Source organism: Ammospiza caudacuta, chromosome 2 (assembly GCF_027887145.1).
Source record: "Ammospiza caudacuta isolate bAmmCau1 chromosome 2, bAmmCau1.pri, whole genome shotgun sequence".
Classification (NCBI taxonomy): domain Eukaryota; kingdom Metazoa; phylum Chordata; class Aves; order Passeriformes; family Passerellidae; genus Ammospiza; species Ammospiza caudacuta.
The window spans coordinates 53615761-53633616 of NC_080594.1; the positions used below are offsets into that span (position 1 = coordinate 53615761).

Here is a 17856-nt window from a genome sequence, read left to right on the forward strand (position 1 = left end):
TTTTCACTTTGGGAAAAAGCCTTCAAAAGCTAGGGGAAAGCTTAGCTGGGCTTATATACAGCATAAAGCACTGGAGCCTCCAAAGAAGAAGCACTCGTGCCTTACTTTTGCTGCTGGCCCTAGAGCGAAGGGAGCTGTGTGGTGTGTCCCCGTGGGGAGCAGGGGCAGCACTACTCCCCCAGGAGCAGCAGGAGCCAGCGTGGGTGCCTTCCTCTCTGCCCTGTCAGCTCCAGCTGTGAAACAGCACACACAGGTGACTTGTTTCACAGTTAACTGGGGTTTTGTTTAGTGTTTATTGGTAAAGCAATAATCTTGTTTAATACAGCAGCTGAATTAAGCAAGTCCTTGTCTGCTGCCTTTGCAGACTGGCAGCCAGGGTGATCAGTCACAGCTGTCAGAACTCACTCGGACACAAGCTGGTGCACCGTGTGTGGGCACTCCAAGGCACTGAGGGCTGGGAATCAATCCCTGTGCTGGCACCAGGGCTGCCCTGGCAATCCAACACACAAGCTGAGTCATTTCTTCTAAAAATACCAGTGTCAGTGTTTCCTTGAGGAACTCTGGAGCAGATTCTAGAGATTAAGATGGTAAAAGATAAGACAGAGATCTCAATATCTGGCAAACTTCAAATTGTAAAGAAAGAGACACCAAACGCCAGCATACTTTTATTTAAAAAACTGATGTTGGTAGCTATAACCTTAACACTTTCTTATCTTAAAATACCAACATTCTTGTTTTCAGTTACTGGAATTTTAAAAATTCGTACCTACAGTGAAAGAATTTCCAAGAAAACCAGTACTAGAGATTGTCTCCAACTACTTTGAAACTTCAACTGCTTTCAAAGTAAGCTGCTTCTTTTGGTTACACACAAAAACATAACTCATAAAAGCGCTATTGATGATACAAAGCCAGTAAAATCATAACAATACTATCATCACATTTATGACAAGCTACCACACAAAACCCTCAAACCCAGCAAGGATTAAAAGGATACTCTAAAATTCACAATGAGTCATGGAGTTCTGTTAAATCTGACACTGCTCTCTGCCCAAGTTCTTACAATGCACTAATCAGAAAATACATTAATGTGTGTTAGCAAGCCATTTGTAAACTGAAATCTGAAATTAATGGAACAAATAAAGAGCAAAAGGTACCTTCTGGAATTCAAGGGTACTTAAGGACAAAGATGAGAAAGCTTGGCAGAAAGGATGCTATTTTTATGGCTAAGGATAGGTGGTGATGGGACAATGAATGGAACATGAATTTATGGGAGAACAAGAGAATAGATGATAATTGAAATATTGTAAACCTTCTAAATTATATCCTGAACCAATTTTCATCATGCTAACAATGAAGAGAGGGCACTAATCCCAGACCCAGAAAAGTCATTAGGCATGATTCCCAGATCTCCACTGGAAGTTTGTAACCCAAACATCCAGGTTTACCCACCAGGCTCCAGAGCAATTTAGATGCCTCTATGCATTTGTTGTAAGTATTTAATGTTTAAATGCATTTTAAAAATTCACAACCATTCCTGAAACTGCTGAAATGTCTAGAGCAACAAAAGTAAGAAAACTTACATAGTTCATATTGGCAACTTTATTTGAAAAACTTGCACAAAGCCAAGACCACGTTACTCAAGAAATGCTACTATAGTTGCTAAAATATCACAGAATTATCTGGCATTAAACTCGTGATAATTTACACTTATCTGTTAAGTAACAACAACAAAAAAATTATGACAAGCTATAGCTTGTGTGTGAGCTGTACAAGAGATTTCCCAAGTTTCCCATATTAATGTGAGGGTGGTGAGACACTGGAACAAGGTGCCTATGGAAGTTGTGGATGCTCCATCCTTGGCTGTGTTCAAGGCCAGATCAGATGGAGCTCTCTGAGAAATGTGGTCTAGTGTAAGGTGTCCCTGCCCACAGCTACAATGCTGCAACAAAATGATCTTTAAGGTCCCTTCCAATCCAAACCCTCACATGATTTTATTATACCCATGTAGTTCCACCAAAATTCTTGTGGTTGTCCCAAAATAGCATGCACATGCAAATCTTACAAACACCTTGGTATCTTCACACAAAATGAGAGCTGACACGTGCTTTAATTGGTTTATGACATGCACACTGTGAACGCCACGTAAGATTTGCAAAGAAACCAAATTTTGCAAGAGCAGCTCTTGCAGCAGCAGCAGGGAACCTGCCTGGGATTGGGACACGAAACAGCAGCACCATCCCACGTATGGCTGCACAAAGGCTCCTTCCTCCAAAAATCATAGAGAAAGAACAAAGAAAGGGTTTCTCCAATAAAAAAATGAACTTATGAGCATTATGACGTGCAGGCGACCAGATCTCCTCAGATCCCTCCACATAATTTGAGTAGCATACTTCACAAAATAGAAAAAAAAAACCCAAGACAAACCAACCAACCAGACAAAACAAAAACAAAACAAAAAAATAAACCCAAGACAAAAGTGTTGCTTTTCCAGATCCTTCTCTTGATGGAGGAAAACCAAAACCGAAGACCAACACAAAAGCCCCCCTGAACCAGCCCCACAAATCGTTTCCCCACGCTGGTGCTCAAGGTCACAGCACGCCGGGTCCGGGGGCCAGCGGGGCCGAGGGGGGAGCGGCGGGAGGGCTCGGGGCGCCTTTGGGGCACAGCCGCCCCTGCCGCCCCAGCCGCGGCCCCGGAGGCGGGCGGCCCTGGACAGCGCTGGGGAGCGGGGCCCGGCGGCCGGAGGGGCCGGAGGGGCCGGAGGGGCAGGAGGGGCAGGAGGCGGGGGCGCTGAGTGGGCGCTGAGGGGCGACCGCGGCTTTCCCGCCCTTCCCGCGGTCCCAGCCAACAATGGCGGCGCCCACGCGCGCCCAACGGTCCCCAACCCCGCCCTCTCCAGGGGCTCTCGCGCGGGGGATGGGATGGGAGGGGCGGGGCTCGTGCCCGGGCCAGCGCCCTGAGGTGCGCGCGCAGCGTCTCTCCTCTTTCCCTTTCCGCTCGCGCCTCTGTGACGTCACCGGGAGGGGCGGGGCCGGGGCGCGAGGGCGGGGGCGGCGGCCGCCGGCGGCTCGCGGGGCGGCAGCGCCACCTGGCGGGCGGCGCGGCGCGGGCCGAGGGCGCGCCCTAGCGGGCAGGGAGGGGTGAGCGCCCTGCCGGGCAGGGGCGGCGGAAGCTGCCGGCGCCGCGCTCCGGGACCCGCTGTGCCTCTGTCGCCGGCCCCGCACCGGGAGGCCTCGCCCGCAGGTGCTCTGTAAGGAGAAAAGCCGCTGCCAGCGAGGAGCGGCTCCTGCAGGGGGCGAGGCTGAGCCCCGGAGCCGCCGCCCGCTTGGCCGTGGGAGCGCTCGGCCCGTCCCTGTCGCCTTCAGGGGAAGAGGGGCCACCAGGGTGCCAGGGCCGGAGGGGCCGAGCTGGCCTTGCCTCCGCCTTGCCCCGAGATCCTGCCCCATGGGGTGGAAACTGTCCCAGCCGGGTGTGGCTTTGCCCCTCCGAGAAGTGATTTTTCCATAGCGCCCTTCCTCAGGTTCTGCGTATGTCAGAGCATTTCGGCTGGAAAGACCTGCCCCATGCCCTGGCTGGGCGTGCGGAGGCTGAGGCGAGTGCCTTCCTTGGCTGCACAGCTAAGCAGAGGTACACAGGGCTAAAAAGTAATCGGAAGCAGATCTTCCATTTCTGGGCTCCTCCGTGCAAGAGAGACACAGCTCCTGGAGCGGATCTAGCGGGGGTTTGCGGGGAACTGGAGCATCTCTATTCAAGGGAAAATTGCAAAGTGTATCAAGGGAGTGGAGGAGCATCTCTCTTGCCAGGAAAGGCTGTGGGAACCCGCCATGTTCAGCCTCGAGAAGAGACAACTGAGAGGTACTTCATCAATGTCTATGAGTTTCTCAAGGGAGGGTCAGAGGATGGACCAGGCTGTGCTCCATGATGCCCAGCAATAGGACAAGAGGGAAGGGGCAGAAACTGATCCACAGGAAGTTCCACCTGAATATGAGGGACTTTTTTTCTGTATGGGTCACCAAGGACTGGAACAGATTGCCCAGAGGGGTAATCTGGTGGAATGTCCCTCAGCAGAGATATTGTCAAAAATATTTTTGCAATTGCATACACTGGTGAGAAGTTCCTGCTTTTGTGTTCAAGGCTACAGTTGCTACCATAAGAGCATTGCACTTAAATTTAATTTTTTTTTCTTTTCCCCCTTGGTATTTTAAGAGAACAAAGTAATACTGTTCTGTCTTTGCGTTGCTAAGCTGCTGTGACATTTCTCCCACAACTTTTGAACATTTCAGATACCTTCAAGCCAGTTTGGAAGATGGGAAGAAATATCAGGGACAACCAAGTTGAATTAAAATTTTGACTGTACAAGAGACAAAAGCGATGGCCCACTATAAAACTAAGGATGAGATAACAGACAGTATAATTTTTTAATAGCTGCTGAGGAACTTATTTTTGTGTGCTAATTTGCCAGGCAGTGGGAAGTTACCACTAGGTAAAGCACATATTGATTGTCCCTTGCTGGAGTGGTGGAGGGAGGTGCCAGAGACATTCTGCAGGAAAGGAAGTAGAGAAGACATTGGCAGTGTTGGGAAAATAGTGGTAAGTAGAAACTGGAAATAATATAAGAACAGGAAAGGACCGGAGTATGATGGAAAGCAGTGAGAAATGTGGAATAGTTTGGGCAACAGGAGGTCCTGGAAGGGGTGAGACAGGAGGCATTAATTCTGCAGAATGTGAGGGTGGTAATCTTAAATCTGAAAAATGTTTTGGAACAATTAATTACTTTCCTGAGATAATCATCTTGGGGTGATTAGGTGAATTCTGTAGAAACAGAAGGACAATACATTTTCACTTCCTATCCTGAGACGCTTGATTTTATAAATGACTTTTTTTTTCCCTCATGAAGAGCAATTAGTCCCTGATCAAGAAACTGAAGAAAAATGCATTACAAGGGTTGTTCAGAGCTTATTTGCTGATTTTATAGGATTTGTATCATTCATCTCACATGCTCTTTTATTCTTTCATAAGCAGCAAAGGGGTTTCTCAACAGCTTCTGTTTAGGTGTCAGCCTTGCCAGGTTGCTCCTTGCAGAGCCCTCAGGGAGTGCAGTGAACTTCATTAGGTGCCTGTCTCTTGTGGCCAAGGATCAAGACAGGGATCTTGTTAGTCCCTTTCTGAATGTTAGGCAGGGGAGAAATAGTGGATTAAAAAACAGATTAAAAGAAAATTATTTTTTTTGTGGCAAAATTGCAGCACATGAGTGCATTTTTTGAAAATCTTTTCTGGGAAAAATCTCATCATTGGGAATGAGGTAGGAAACAAAATGCCTCTGTAACTAAAACTACAGTGTAACACAAGCAGTACATTATATATTTTTTTTAAGTTTTGAGTTGGCCAGAGTTAAAGGGAGGTGGGAGTAAGTCTGAAATCAGAAATACCATTATGCTTGGTGACTAGATAAAACCAGCTCCAGGTATAATTTATGGTACATGCACATTGCTCAGTTTTAATGTTTTGTCTCCCCTTGTTTTGAACAGGCTGTGGGCTGTAGCATGCAATTATAAGAAGCTTGTCAACGTGACATAAGGACACTGATCAGAGCAACAAATAAATCTCCTTGCATAAATTTTTGGAAGTGAGAACGATGAGTAAGGAGGCACATTTTTCTTTTCATTGTCTTAAGTTTCTTAAATGCCTGCACTTACTCAGATGGGATCTCCCTCTGGAGCTCTTCAAAGACATCAGTGTCTTTTCCTCAACTGTGTAAGAAATTTATGTGCTTCATTTGACAGCCTGCTTTCTCTATAGTGTGGAAACTGGATACATTCCCTAACACCCAGATCCAGATAATATTCTGCTGATGTCTTAACTCTGTGTTAAGGCAAGATGTGCTGTGCTCCATCCCCACTTTCACTCCTTCTGGTCTTCCTCCTACATTCCCAGTTTTTCTGGAAGAAAATTATAAGAGCTGCAGCCTACTCCAGCAGCCCCCGTGGATGATCAGGAACCATAGATATTTAAGTATTTGAGTGTCAGATAATTAATCACCTAAACTGCAGAGATTTCATTCCTCCCTGCCTAGTAAAACTGGCAAAAGCTTTTAACCTGAAGAAGCAAAGGGCCTTACACAAAACATCCTGAACAAGCCATTGGCTGTACCTGGGATGTGTCTTGCAAATCACCTCTCTGTGTCTCTGCTTGGGGATTTTTTGCCATCTTTTGTTTGGTAAACTGAAGTATCTATTTCTGCTACCTGCCTATGCTAAAAGCTGCTGCATCAGGTGTGTTACTATAATAATCTGCTGTGGTTTATGGTTTTTATTTCTCTAAATGACAAGAATAGCCATGAAAAATATAGAAACTAAGAAGCTGAAGGAGTTGGGCAGAATTTAAAAGCTGAATTAAGATAATTACATTATGCACAAGAACAGTCATCCCTTATTAATGTAGTGTGTAGTTTTATATTGTTAATTATTAATGCTAGTTATGTACCTAAAGTGTTCAGAATTTGAGCTACATTTCTTCTTTCAGAAGAAATACATAAATACCATATGAGTGATCAAAACAACTTCCAGAATTTTAACTATTCATGGTATTTGTACTTATTAATATCTGTAGACAGCTGAAGCCCTGTCTTGCTAGAATTAAAAAATAAAAAAGTAAATGTTGTAAAGTCAACATAATACTGACTGCATATGGTGAGTGCATATATTTATAATACTGACTGTATAATATTTTGCTGCCCCTAGACATCTTGCTTTATGAAGATTCTTTTAGTCACAAACAGAAACAAAATAGTGACTATATATTTTAGCATGTCTTTTTAAACTTGGGAAGAAGATAGCTCACTTAAAAAACCTAAACCACTTTCTGTTAAACAAATCAGTTTGATCTCAATTTTTGAAGAAAAGATGCTTTGATAATGCAGCCTTGGGCATTGTTCCTGAAATAAAATAATAGTTTATGTGTTCCCAGAGCTTCTAAACATACTTGCTTATACCATGTTAGTGTTTTTGTATAACACATAGGTAGGAAAATGAGGCCTGGAGATCAAAAAAATCTGTCTTGCTGTAAGAGTATGGTCACTAAATAGCAAAAACTACTGTTACCAGAACTTTAAGGTTCAGGCATGTTCCCTGTCCCTTGCTTCAAACATCATCTCCTGGAATGAGAAGGGTTGAGGGACAACAATGATCTGTAGCGATTACTTTTAAAATATCCAAAAGTTCTGCAAAATCTTCAAAATACAAATGCACTCAAGAAGTTCTGAGGCAGGTGAAGCTGAAAACATGAGCCTGTCCTGGAGTTTCACTTACCAAGAGTTAGCCTGACTGTTACTGACTTCCAGTTCTAGCATAACTTGTATATTGGAGCACTTCAGTTTTATTTGTATTTGCCTGGCTCTTTGTTAAGTACCTTAACTGAAAGCATTCAAAAATTCTGTTTATCCTTGTTAAGGTATTTGGTATTACTTTTATACTTATTTATAAAAGTAATAGTTATTAAACTTATATATATTATATAAGTATACTTATTTATAAAAGTAATAGTTATTAAAAAGAGCAGGAAAATATTGCTCTTTGGAATTACTAGGAGAATTACAAGAAAGAGCAAAAAATCCCCCTGCTATGGGATGATTACCAGCAGTGATAATTCTATTCACAAATATTTCAGTTCCCTGTGATATGGCATATTTTAGAAAAACCCCATCAACCACAAAAATCCACATAAAGAGACCTATTGGTATAACTCTGCAAATAACTGCAACCAAACAATTCCTAGGCTAATTCAAGGATTTCAGCTAGTTTCTCTAGTTACATACTTCAAGCGAGTGTATTTTGAAATACAATCAAAATTGCTACTTAACAGTAGCAATAATAAGCAAAATCTTGCTAGCAAAATTCAATATAATGTAGAATTGCAAGATCTGCAGGTTTAGGAAGATCTCTAGATATCCTTGAGAGGAAAGCTTTATGTGTACCTGGGGTATATCCAAACATGCCAGGATAAAAGCTGGAAGGATCATAGTTTGTATTTTAGCACGCTGTCTTAAGGCAGCACTTGAGGAACTTGAAAACCTACAAGTTCACCCAATTGCTCTCCAATCCTGCTCATCTCTCTGTAGTCCCAATGTGATACTGCCACCCATAAAAAAACCAAAAACTCAAACAACAAACCAAAACCCAAAACCCTAAAACAATTCCAAAGGGAATTGGTCTAGACAACTCTTGAATGGGAAAATGTGTATAAACTGAGCAGTGTACAGTTTAGCCCTGGTGGAAAAACCCTGCTTAGACAATGTAGAAACCAGCCTGGTTGCAGCCCAGCCAACATATATTTGAATTTAAAATTTAAAATGCCAAAGTGATAGTAATTTCATATCTTACATGACAAGTGATTTTCTTTTCTTTTAATTGATATTTGTCAATGCATCAGACTTGAATTACTTTTCAAAGACAGCTTAATTTTGACAGCTTTCCTCTGGGTAAAATACCTGTATTTGCAAAGCTCCTTAGTAGCCCACCTAGCATGCTGCTGGAGGCTCCTGACATATCACAGCCAGGGTAAGGAATTTTTCACTGTCATAGAGAATTTTGAATCTTTGGGGAGTTTTTTTCTGAACTAAAGTAACTCCAAATTTAAAAATAATTACTTCCTTTGCAAAATGGTATGCTTTTATTTTTCATGATGTACCTAGGAGATTGGGGTTTTTGATAATACTGCCAATTTTAAATTGGATGCATAAACCAAATGTTCCTTCTCAAATTTCTACAGTTTTCAACCATACTTGCTACTCTTAAAAATTCCTTTTAATTTACATTAGAATTAAATGCTGTGTGTTCCAAGGTGCTTGTGTGAGCACTCCTTAGAATTTGCAACCATTTGAACACAATTTCTAAATAAGAAAAAAGCACCCATCAAGAAGGCCTAGTCTTTTTTTATTACTATTTTAACTTAGATATCTTCATTCTGTTTAATGCAACTTAAAATCATCTTCTTAAGAACTTTTTACAAAACTGGAAACATTGCACACAGAAAAAGATGATCAGAGATAAAAACTCTGAATGTATACATTCCAATTTATAGCAATTCCAACTATTTTAAAGTTTGCTATTATTTTTTGTTCGTATTCATGGTAAATTCTTTTACTTGAAGAAGTGGCAATTTTAGAGTTTGCTGTCTGTCATTCACATGCAAAATGCAAGCTTTGTCATGTCTGAAAAGTTGAGTTTCAAAAGCATTTTCTGAACTTCTATAATTTGTTTTTGCCTTTATTTCAGAAAGACCTGAGTTTGTCTCTGCTTGCTTGGAATACTGGGGGTTTCCCACTAAGGCTTCTTAATCTCATTTCTCTCTTTCAATTTTTTTTTTAGCATCAGTGGCATTCTGTGTCCCCCAAGACAAGGCTTGGACAATTCAAGACAGCACTTGATCTGTTCTACACCAAACACAAAGCAGAAGGGTATCTTGATAGCCCCCTTGCATTAGAAATGCATCATGGTATTGCAACAACTTTTATTTTAAAAAAAGCCTTAGGGTCTTTGGAATGTTTCTGTCTTCCAGGGGTAATCTTTTTTAGTTTAATCATCTTTTATCTCACAAACATGAAGTTTTTCCATATATCACTAGTTATTTGTAACACCCTGGACAAATCTGCAACACAGCAGATTAAAGTACAGCTTGAGGTGAACTCTCAGAGTCTGGATCCTTAGTTGCACAAATTCTCAGTACTCCACTTCCCCTCAGTTTAGGCACCTATCTTGGCATGTTAATAAAAGGCAGTCTGTATATTCTTGCTTCTAGTTACTGCCTTTGTGTACTTTTCTCTTGATATGTGGTGTACATCGTAAAAAATAAAATACATACAAGTTGAAGTATTCTGTTCTGTTGTTTCTTGGCAGGTTTAGCAGCTTTTTTTACGTTTTAGTTTAAGTAAATCAGACCACAGACTAACTGCCAAGGCTTTTGCCATGGTGAAAAGTCCTCATTATGTAAATACTGAAATGTCACCCTTATACTGCTTGAATAGAAACAATAAATAGTAACTGCAAACCTTACAGTAATTTATCTACCATATCACTAATTGCTTCATCACAAAGATTGGATTAAAGCCAAACAAAGTTTCTCTGCACATACATTAGAAATGAGCTGTTAAATCTGTGATGCTAAAACATTACCTATTCTAGACCTGATTTTTAAAAATTGGATTGATAGTCTAAATGCCAAAGAACTTCAGAATCCATAGAAAGTACACAAAGAGAGCCCAGTAATACAATGCAAAAACCTGGTGAGATTTTACTGAAGTTAATTTCTGGAATAAAAAATATTTCAAATGCTGACATAGACTTCAATGCCCTGTCTGATTTATTTCAGGAGAACTCTAAGCTAATTCAGAGGAGAGTTTCCTTCTCTGCACTGCAAAAGTCTCAGCTCTGAGATAATTCAAAACTGGGCAAGAGTTTTACAAGAGCATCAGTTTGTACAAAAGCTTGGATAGAAAGAACAATCTGTTTCCATTTTTTATTACAATTTGTAATACTCCATACTTGGAGAGATTGTTAAGGAAAGGCTTGAGGCTTAGGACACTTTCTTGTAGACAGTAACCCCAGAAGAATGCCATAAAATGAAATCTCAGATCTGTCAACTCTCAATGAAGTTCATGACATTTAAATTCTTTCAGTGTATCTCTAAATTGGGTTCAGTCATGGATCTCAGTGTTCACACAGATTTCTGGTTGTGTGGTAGCCTGCGATGTGGCAGTACCAAAATTCTCATAGATCCCTCAGCAAGTCAGATCATATCAGTTGGGTCCCATGGCCCTACCAAAGAAATATGTCTGTTACAATATCAAGCTAACATTACTTTATTAAAATTTCGTGCCAAGAAGGACAGAGGGATCATAGCTGTATCACTAGAGTCTGATTTTCATTAACTGGACATGTGTTACCTAGGAAGATGTTTCAAAAGCACCTAAATGTCTTATAGGAAGTGCTACAATCTTCCAGTGGGACTTCTGTGTATGAAGAAATCTGTAACTTATTTTTCTTAATCCCTTTCAAGAACTTTTAAATATTACAAAATATACTTTGTGAGGTTGTTGATTCAGTAAAGTTCTGTTTCTGTTTTTTTCATTTGGTTATTTTTTTCTCCTTTGCTGTACTGCAGTTCTATTGGCTGACTTGAAAAGCATACCCAATCCTTATTTGTCAGCCAAACCAGCTTTAAAATGCAACCCTTCCCTGGTCTCCTCATCTTTTGTGCAAGTTTCTGATCTCACAAATTCTGCTTATGCCCATCCCACAGTTTATCCAGTGTCTCCATCTGTTCCTTGAAGAAATATCTTTATTTTAATGATAAGCAGATTAACAGATTTCTACATGTTTCTTCTGGTTCCCTGCACCTAAGACTCAGTCTGTAATTCTCACAGGTGCCTCTTCCCATGCTCTGACAGAGGAATGTTGTTCATCACAGCCTTGACTTAGACAGGCCATATTTTCTATTGACTTTATCTCTCCTTCTGTAGGGATACATGAAATATTTGAATGGGTTCACATTGCACAGGTTCCAGATATTTTGAGATACTTTTCAAGAAGAATCTTGATACAGCTCTTTTATTTTATGGTCCCAGTGCAATCATAAGCACATAATCTTTTTTTATGTTTTCTGGTAATACCAGTAGTAATATTGCTCTTTCCTGAGGTAGCGTGATGATTCTAAAATATTCAAATACACAACAAATAAAGTAGTCAGTATTTGAAAAAAACCCATAACTCACAAGTAGTGAATACTCTCCCCCTTTAGTATAAAACATCTGTTGTGTTAACTGTCTAGTCTTCTGAAGCTTTACAGATAAATAAAAATAACAACAATAAATGTAAACAATAAACAGTGCACTAATGCTCTTGAACACGCTAAAGCAGGGGTTCCCAAAATGCTGTTTTGTGAGGTCTTTTAATGTGTGCGCATGGGCTTTGATGAGGCTGTGCAACAAAATTCATTGGCAGTTCAGTATCTTCTTGGAAGGACAGCTATGAAGTTCTACACGTTTACTTGAGCAGGCCAAGGGTTTTACACTGTGCAAGGTAACTCAGTAATCTCACCTTCTATAATATATGTATTATATATATAAAATATATTTACAACCTAATTCAACACCAAGTTGAAATGCACTTTTTGAATTTTCTAAAGGAATTTGTAAGTCAAGATGAGTTGTCCTTTTGACTAATTATCCAAATTTCTTCATTAGTTTATCCAATTTTCGCAGACTCTCACTGTGTCAGTAATTTATACTATATCCTACACATTTTTAGAGTGATGGTATTTTGCAAACTGCAGAAGAATCAACTGCAATGCAGCCCTCTGATTTTTTTGAGCATTAGTCACTCCATCACATGGAGATTTGTTTATTGGCTCTGCTTTTGATAAAGAACAGGTTTTGTCCCCTTATATTACAACTTTTCCCCAGGAGGGTTTTGGCAGAGCCCAAGCTGGGAGGGACTGCTCAGAATAGTCTGTGGGATGCATTCTAAAAAAACCAGAGTGCATCCTTTCTCCAACCTCAACCCTATAGCCACTGATGCCTGCCAAAGATGATCTTGTGATTTAGTGTATCTGCTAATGGCAAGTAGTGTATCTTTTCTAGGGCCATATACATTTCTATTTTTTAATTCTATATTAATCAACAGTGAGTGAAGCATGTTTATTAAAACAGGCAAGCAGCATGCAAGTATGTTGGAGAGATGAAGGGCAGTAATTTTGATAGCATCTACATGTTCTCCTACATAATTTCAATATACCAGTTCTTTTCAGTATGATTTTTAAGCATATCCTTAAATTACTGTTCTTCTTATAACTTTACTGTTATTTTCCAAAATTCCTATCATTTCTTAGTAGAAACAGTCATGTAGCTAATGTCCTCAACAAGCAGGACACAACAAATGCCACATTGTAATGGGAAATAGTTACGCTATTAGGAATACTGAGGTGACAGAAAAAAGTACTCAATGCAAAATGCTATATTCACCATTAGTCCTTCAAATTTGTGAAGCCAATAAAAAATCCTTTCATTAACTTAATAATTAAAGTCCCTAAGCTAGCATTTATCTGACTCTTAATAGTAAAGAGCTGATTGTGATTATTTATCCACTGACAATAATACATCACTGCTAAAGCGATCAGGAGTTCTCCAACTCCTTTTCTGAGCAGGCAGGAAATAAGCATAAACACTAAAAAACTTGCAAAGTTCGAGTCACCGTGTCCTTATCTATCAGCTCTCGAGAAAGTGCCACTGAAATACAGCAAGTACAAATCTTACAGACACACAAAGGAAATTAGAATGTATAAAGCTTAGTGCATCACTTCTTTCTTAGACAAGTAATTTCCCATTTTTCTCCCCTTGATTTCATAGCCTGTTCTCCCTGGCTATTGTTATTTCAGTGCTCAGCTCTCCTACCTGGGTAGATTTCCAGTGTCTGCAGAAGATGACTGAAAGGAGATAATAACAACTGTATTATTCCTCATGAAGAAGTCATCACAAGTTTGCAACCATTCTCCTCCTCTAGCTTTGGAGTCTCAGTTTCATAGGGTAAAATGAAGTACAAACTTCCAAAGTATGGGAGGAATGAGAGTAGGAATTTGTACTTTACTCTAATATGTTCCTCTCCAGTTTATGCTCCTGTACGACTGAATTAGAGAAGAAGGTACTATTGCAGGGCAATTTTCAGATAGCTTGAATTCCACCTAAGTTCTACTGCCTCATTAATGAAAACAGAATAGTACCTCTCAGAAAAGTGCTTCAGAGTGGCTAAGCAAGGCACTGAGCAGAGTGTAAGCCACCCAAGTACAAGGGTAAGAAGCTTACTTTGGCAGCTGTAAAGTACCTGATCACAGATGTAGGCTTGACTGCTGCTCTGTTTTGATCATTTAAATTGAATAAACTCAGCGTAATCTGAATAATGAAAATTCACAGGATCACAGAGTCATTAAGGTTGGAAGATACCTTCAAGATCATCTAGGCCAACCAGCAACCCAGCACCACCATATTTACCCCTAAACCATATCCCCAAGAATCACATCCAGATGTCTCTTGAACACTCCCAGAGATGGTGACTCTGCTACCGCCCTGGGCATGTTGTTCCAATGCTTAACCACTCTTTGGGTGAATTATTTTTATAATGTCTAATCTGATCCTCTCCTGGCACAATTTAGGGCCATTTCCTCTCGTCCTTTCACTTGAGACATGTCACAAGAGACTGACCCCCACCTCACTACACCCTCCTTCCAGGTGCTTGTAAAATGATGAAGTGTCCCCTGAGCCTCCTTTTCTCCAGGCTAAACACCCCCAGCTCCATCAGTTGCTCTTCATCAGACTTGTGCTCCAGACCCTTCCACAGCTCCCTTATCCTTCTCTGGACACGCTCCAGCCTCTCAATGTTCTTCTTGTAGTGAGGGGCCCAGAACTGAACAGAGGATCTGAGGTGTGGTCTCGCCAGTGCCGAGTAGAGGGGAACAATCACTGCCCTGCTCCTGCTGGCCACACCACTGCTGATACAGGCCAGGATGGCATTGGCCTTCTTGGCCACCTGGGCACACTGCCAGGTCAGATTTATTGTCAAAGACTTAGAACCTTCTGATTCCTTTCTCATAGGGTATGATTACTTGATTAAAATATTTACAAGTCACACAGAAGGATACATATATTTTAAGAAATGATAATTGACTTTAAGACCTCTGGCTTTTGAATAAATTATATGGGATTCATCTCCTCTTCTTGTGACTGCAGCAACTGATGGGAGAAGACTGACATTGACAGTGGGATCGAGTGCACCCTCAGTGAGTTTTCAGATGACACAAAGCTGAGCGGTGCAGTTGGCACAACAGAAGGACAGGATGCCATCCAGAGGGACCTGGACAAACCTGAGAAGTGGGCCCACAAGAACCTCATGAGGTCCAACAAGTCCAAGGGGCTGCACCTGTTGGGGCCGTCCCAGACATGGGCACAGACTGGGAGAGGAACTCATTGAGAAGATAAGAACTCAGGGTTTCTTGTAGAGGAAAAGCAGGACATGAACTGCAGTGTGTGCTCACAGCCCAGAAAGCCAGCTGCATCCTGGCAAGCTGAAGCCAGCTGAATCAAGCAGGCAAGATGAGGGACAGATGCTATGGAAGCTTCCATATTGCATTTCAGCAAATTATTCCAGTTTCAATCTTGTGATTTAAGCCAATACAATAATTGTCAAACTTTTCATTTGGCAGTGAGTAATGAGGATAAAATTTACCTTACTGTAGTACAAGGATGGAACAAGGAAATCAATGACAGTAAGTGAATAATCAGGGAAAGAGAAACTGATCATCCGTTTTTGTTTTTTCAGTAAATTACTGTTTTCTGAAGTAATTTTCAGAGTTCAGTTGCCTTAGTTTTAAATGTCAAAAACAATGGAGCTTTCACAAGCCTCCTTTATGACACTACATTTTTCCTTGAAGATTTACTGACGGTGAAAGGTGATGGCACAGCTCCCCTGCTAACACAATGCAGACCTGCACACAGGGGCTGTCTCTGACATTGTACTGGCCACTCCCATGCCTGCGCAGCCTCCTCCAAAAGTCTTTGAACTTACAGTCTGAGGGCCAAATCCTGACAAAGATATTCATTGTGAATGCTACCTTAATTACCTAAATTATCTGTTTCGGTCATCTTGTCTCTCCTGGGGAGTGGCATTTCACCCTTTTTTTGACCCAGCTGAACACGGTAACATTCAATGCAAATATTAGCTCATCGTTTTGGTGCTTTAAACAAACAACCAGGTTTGGTGTAGATCTTCCTAAATGCGTTGAAAGAGGCATGGTGTAAATATGAATGCAGACAGGGAGGCTGCAGAGGGGCTGCTGGAGCACCTAGCAGTCCTAATGGTTACTCTAAGCAGTTCCTTTCCAGCACTTGGCTTTCCTGACTCATCCCATTGTCTCTCAAGGGAGTGAGAAACAATAGAGGAAGCTGAGACAACTCTCTTAGGTGCCCTAAGTAATGTCAACAGACACAGAAAGCTTTTTGGCTGTTCCAGTTGCTAATATGGGCTGCCCAAAGAAACTATTTGAAATTGCCCCAGAAAGGATTTTAAGTTTGCTTCCATGTTGGTAGGACTATGCTTGTCTCTTTACAGCAGCCAAGAATATTAGCAGGGTTTGTATACAATCCCTGGGGTGAGGGAAGATCCATGACAATTCACACTGTCAAGGGTATGATTTCATAATACTTTCTTATTGCCTAATATCTGTCAAATACCTTCAAGTATTTACTTCCCTGAAATGTTAATCCTGAAAGTAACACATATTGTTTTCAGGCTATGTAAGGATAGGATAAGTTTATGCATGGAAAGTTGAATAGTAGCTCCTGGTTAAATGTGGTCTTCAGCTGTGTCCTGCTCAGTATAGTTTGAAGAAATGACAATGTCTAGAAAAATGTTATGTTTCAGAAGCTATTCTGAATAATTTATTGCCCCTGAACATGGAGCTGGCTGCATGCACAAACGCTGTATCAAGTTTGATATGAAGACTTGAAGTTAAACAAGCAAGGAAAAATGGCTGAAGGTGCCACTTCAGAGCTGCAAAAGAATCTCTGGACAGAACTAACCAAATAATCATAAAATTATCTCGGTTGGAAAAAACCTCTAAGAACATTTAGTCCAACATTGGCCTAAGTGTTTGGGCAGAACTGTGTTGGGCATTAAATGTACTGCGGATTACAGACTCCTGACAAAGAAAAACAAATTGCCAAATTTAGATTTTATGAGGAGGCACAGGAAATATATGTGGAACTGCTCTAAGGGTGGAAACTTGGGGACCATGCTGAATTCATAAATTGAACAGAAGTACCATTTATCTTGTACCACTTAGAAGAGGCAGAAGCCTTTGGAACAAGAAGAAAGAGCATTTTTTAAAGGCCATCATTATATGAATTGTTTTCAGCAGTTTCTTCCACTTGACAGAGTTGGCAGCATACACAAATTGATTTTTTTCCATCTTCCCTCTGCTTATTTACTGCTCAGTGCACTTAAAGGTTTTTCTCTACTTATTAATTAGAATGAAACAAGAAGTTCAAGAGTTGTCACCTAAATGCGTGTAACAACTATTTAAGAGGAGATTGGGACAGACTCTGCTTGTGGTGACTGCCTGCAAGGGCCAGCGCTTCCTTCTTGGAGAAGGTGGCAGCCTTTCCTCCTTTCTGGAACTCAGGAGGTTTGCAGTCAGTAACAGGTGCCTCTGGATAGGAGTGTCCCTGCAGGATGGATCTTAAACACAGTTTCACTGGGAACCCCAGTAGCAAGGATTTAGCCAGGATCTTGTGCAGGGTGCTCTGTATGATTGTCTGTATCTGTACAGCCAAAGAAATCTGTTTATTATATGATTATAAGTTTAAAGTTTAGCAATACCAGTTGCCCTTGTCAGCATTTTTACCTCATGCTGTCTTTATTTATTTGATTTCTTTCCACTAGAAAGACATTTCTCCCTAACATCATTTCTAAACAATAGAAATAAATAACTTGACAGTGACATACATTTGCTTCAACCAGAGTCATGGGGAGAGATTTCAGTCTGCATAATAATGCATGACTGCTGTTAAAATTTGAGAGACAAGACAATCTTAATGTTTATTTTAATTTTTTTTAATTCTTGGAGGTTTTCCTTGAATGATGCTACTTATTTTCATAGAAAAAATCAAAACCAGGACTGCAACATTGCATCCATTTTTTGAAATGTTTTGACACATTTACTGAGATTTACTAGGTAATTTCACATGCTTGTCTGGCAATTTATAATCCATTATTTTGCACTTCAAGCTGCATCCTTGAGTTTATTTTATGGCAT

General features: G+C 40.8%; 1 protein-coding gene and 1 long non-coding RNA gene across 6 annotated transcripts in view; one reads left to right on the forward strand and one right to left on the reverse strand.

Moving 5' to 3' along the window:
- The window catches only part of STARD13 (StAR related lipid transfer domain containing 13), a 285136-nt gene that overhangs the window by 220832 nt on the left and 46448 nt on the right, over positions 1-17856 (reverse strand). The window contains exon 1 of one of the 3 annotated variants that reach the window (XM_058800468.1): positions 13445-13517. The exons of the other annotated variants lie outside the window; for them this stretch is intronic. The gene's annotated coding sequence lies outside the window, so the exon portion shown is untranslated. Of the gene's footprint in view, positions 1-13444; positions 13518-17856 lie in introns of those variants that run through there. 3 annotated transcript variants of the gene reach the window in all.
- On the forward strand, positions 3527-9848 carry LOC131554878 (uncharacterized). Of its 3 annotated transcripts, XR_009274462.1 has the most exons (4): positions 3527-3855; positions 4463-4590; positions 5529-5639; positions 9366-9848. It is a non-coding gene; the product is annotated as an uncharacterized LOC131554878 (long non-coding RNA). The 3 variants fall into 3 exon arrangements; XR_009274460.1 differs by having other exon boundaries at positions 3527-4590; positions 5529-5754; XR_009274461.1 differs by having other exon boundaries at positions 3527-4590.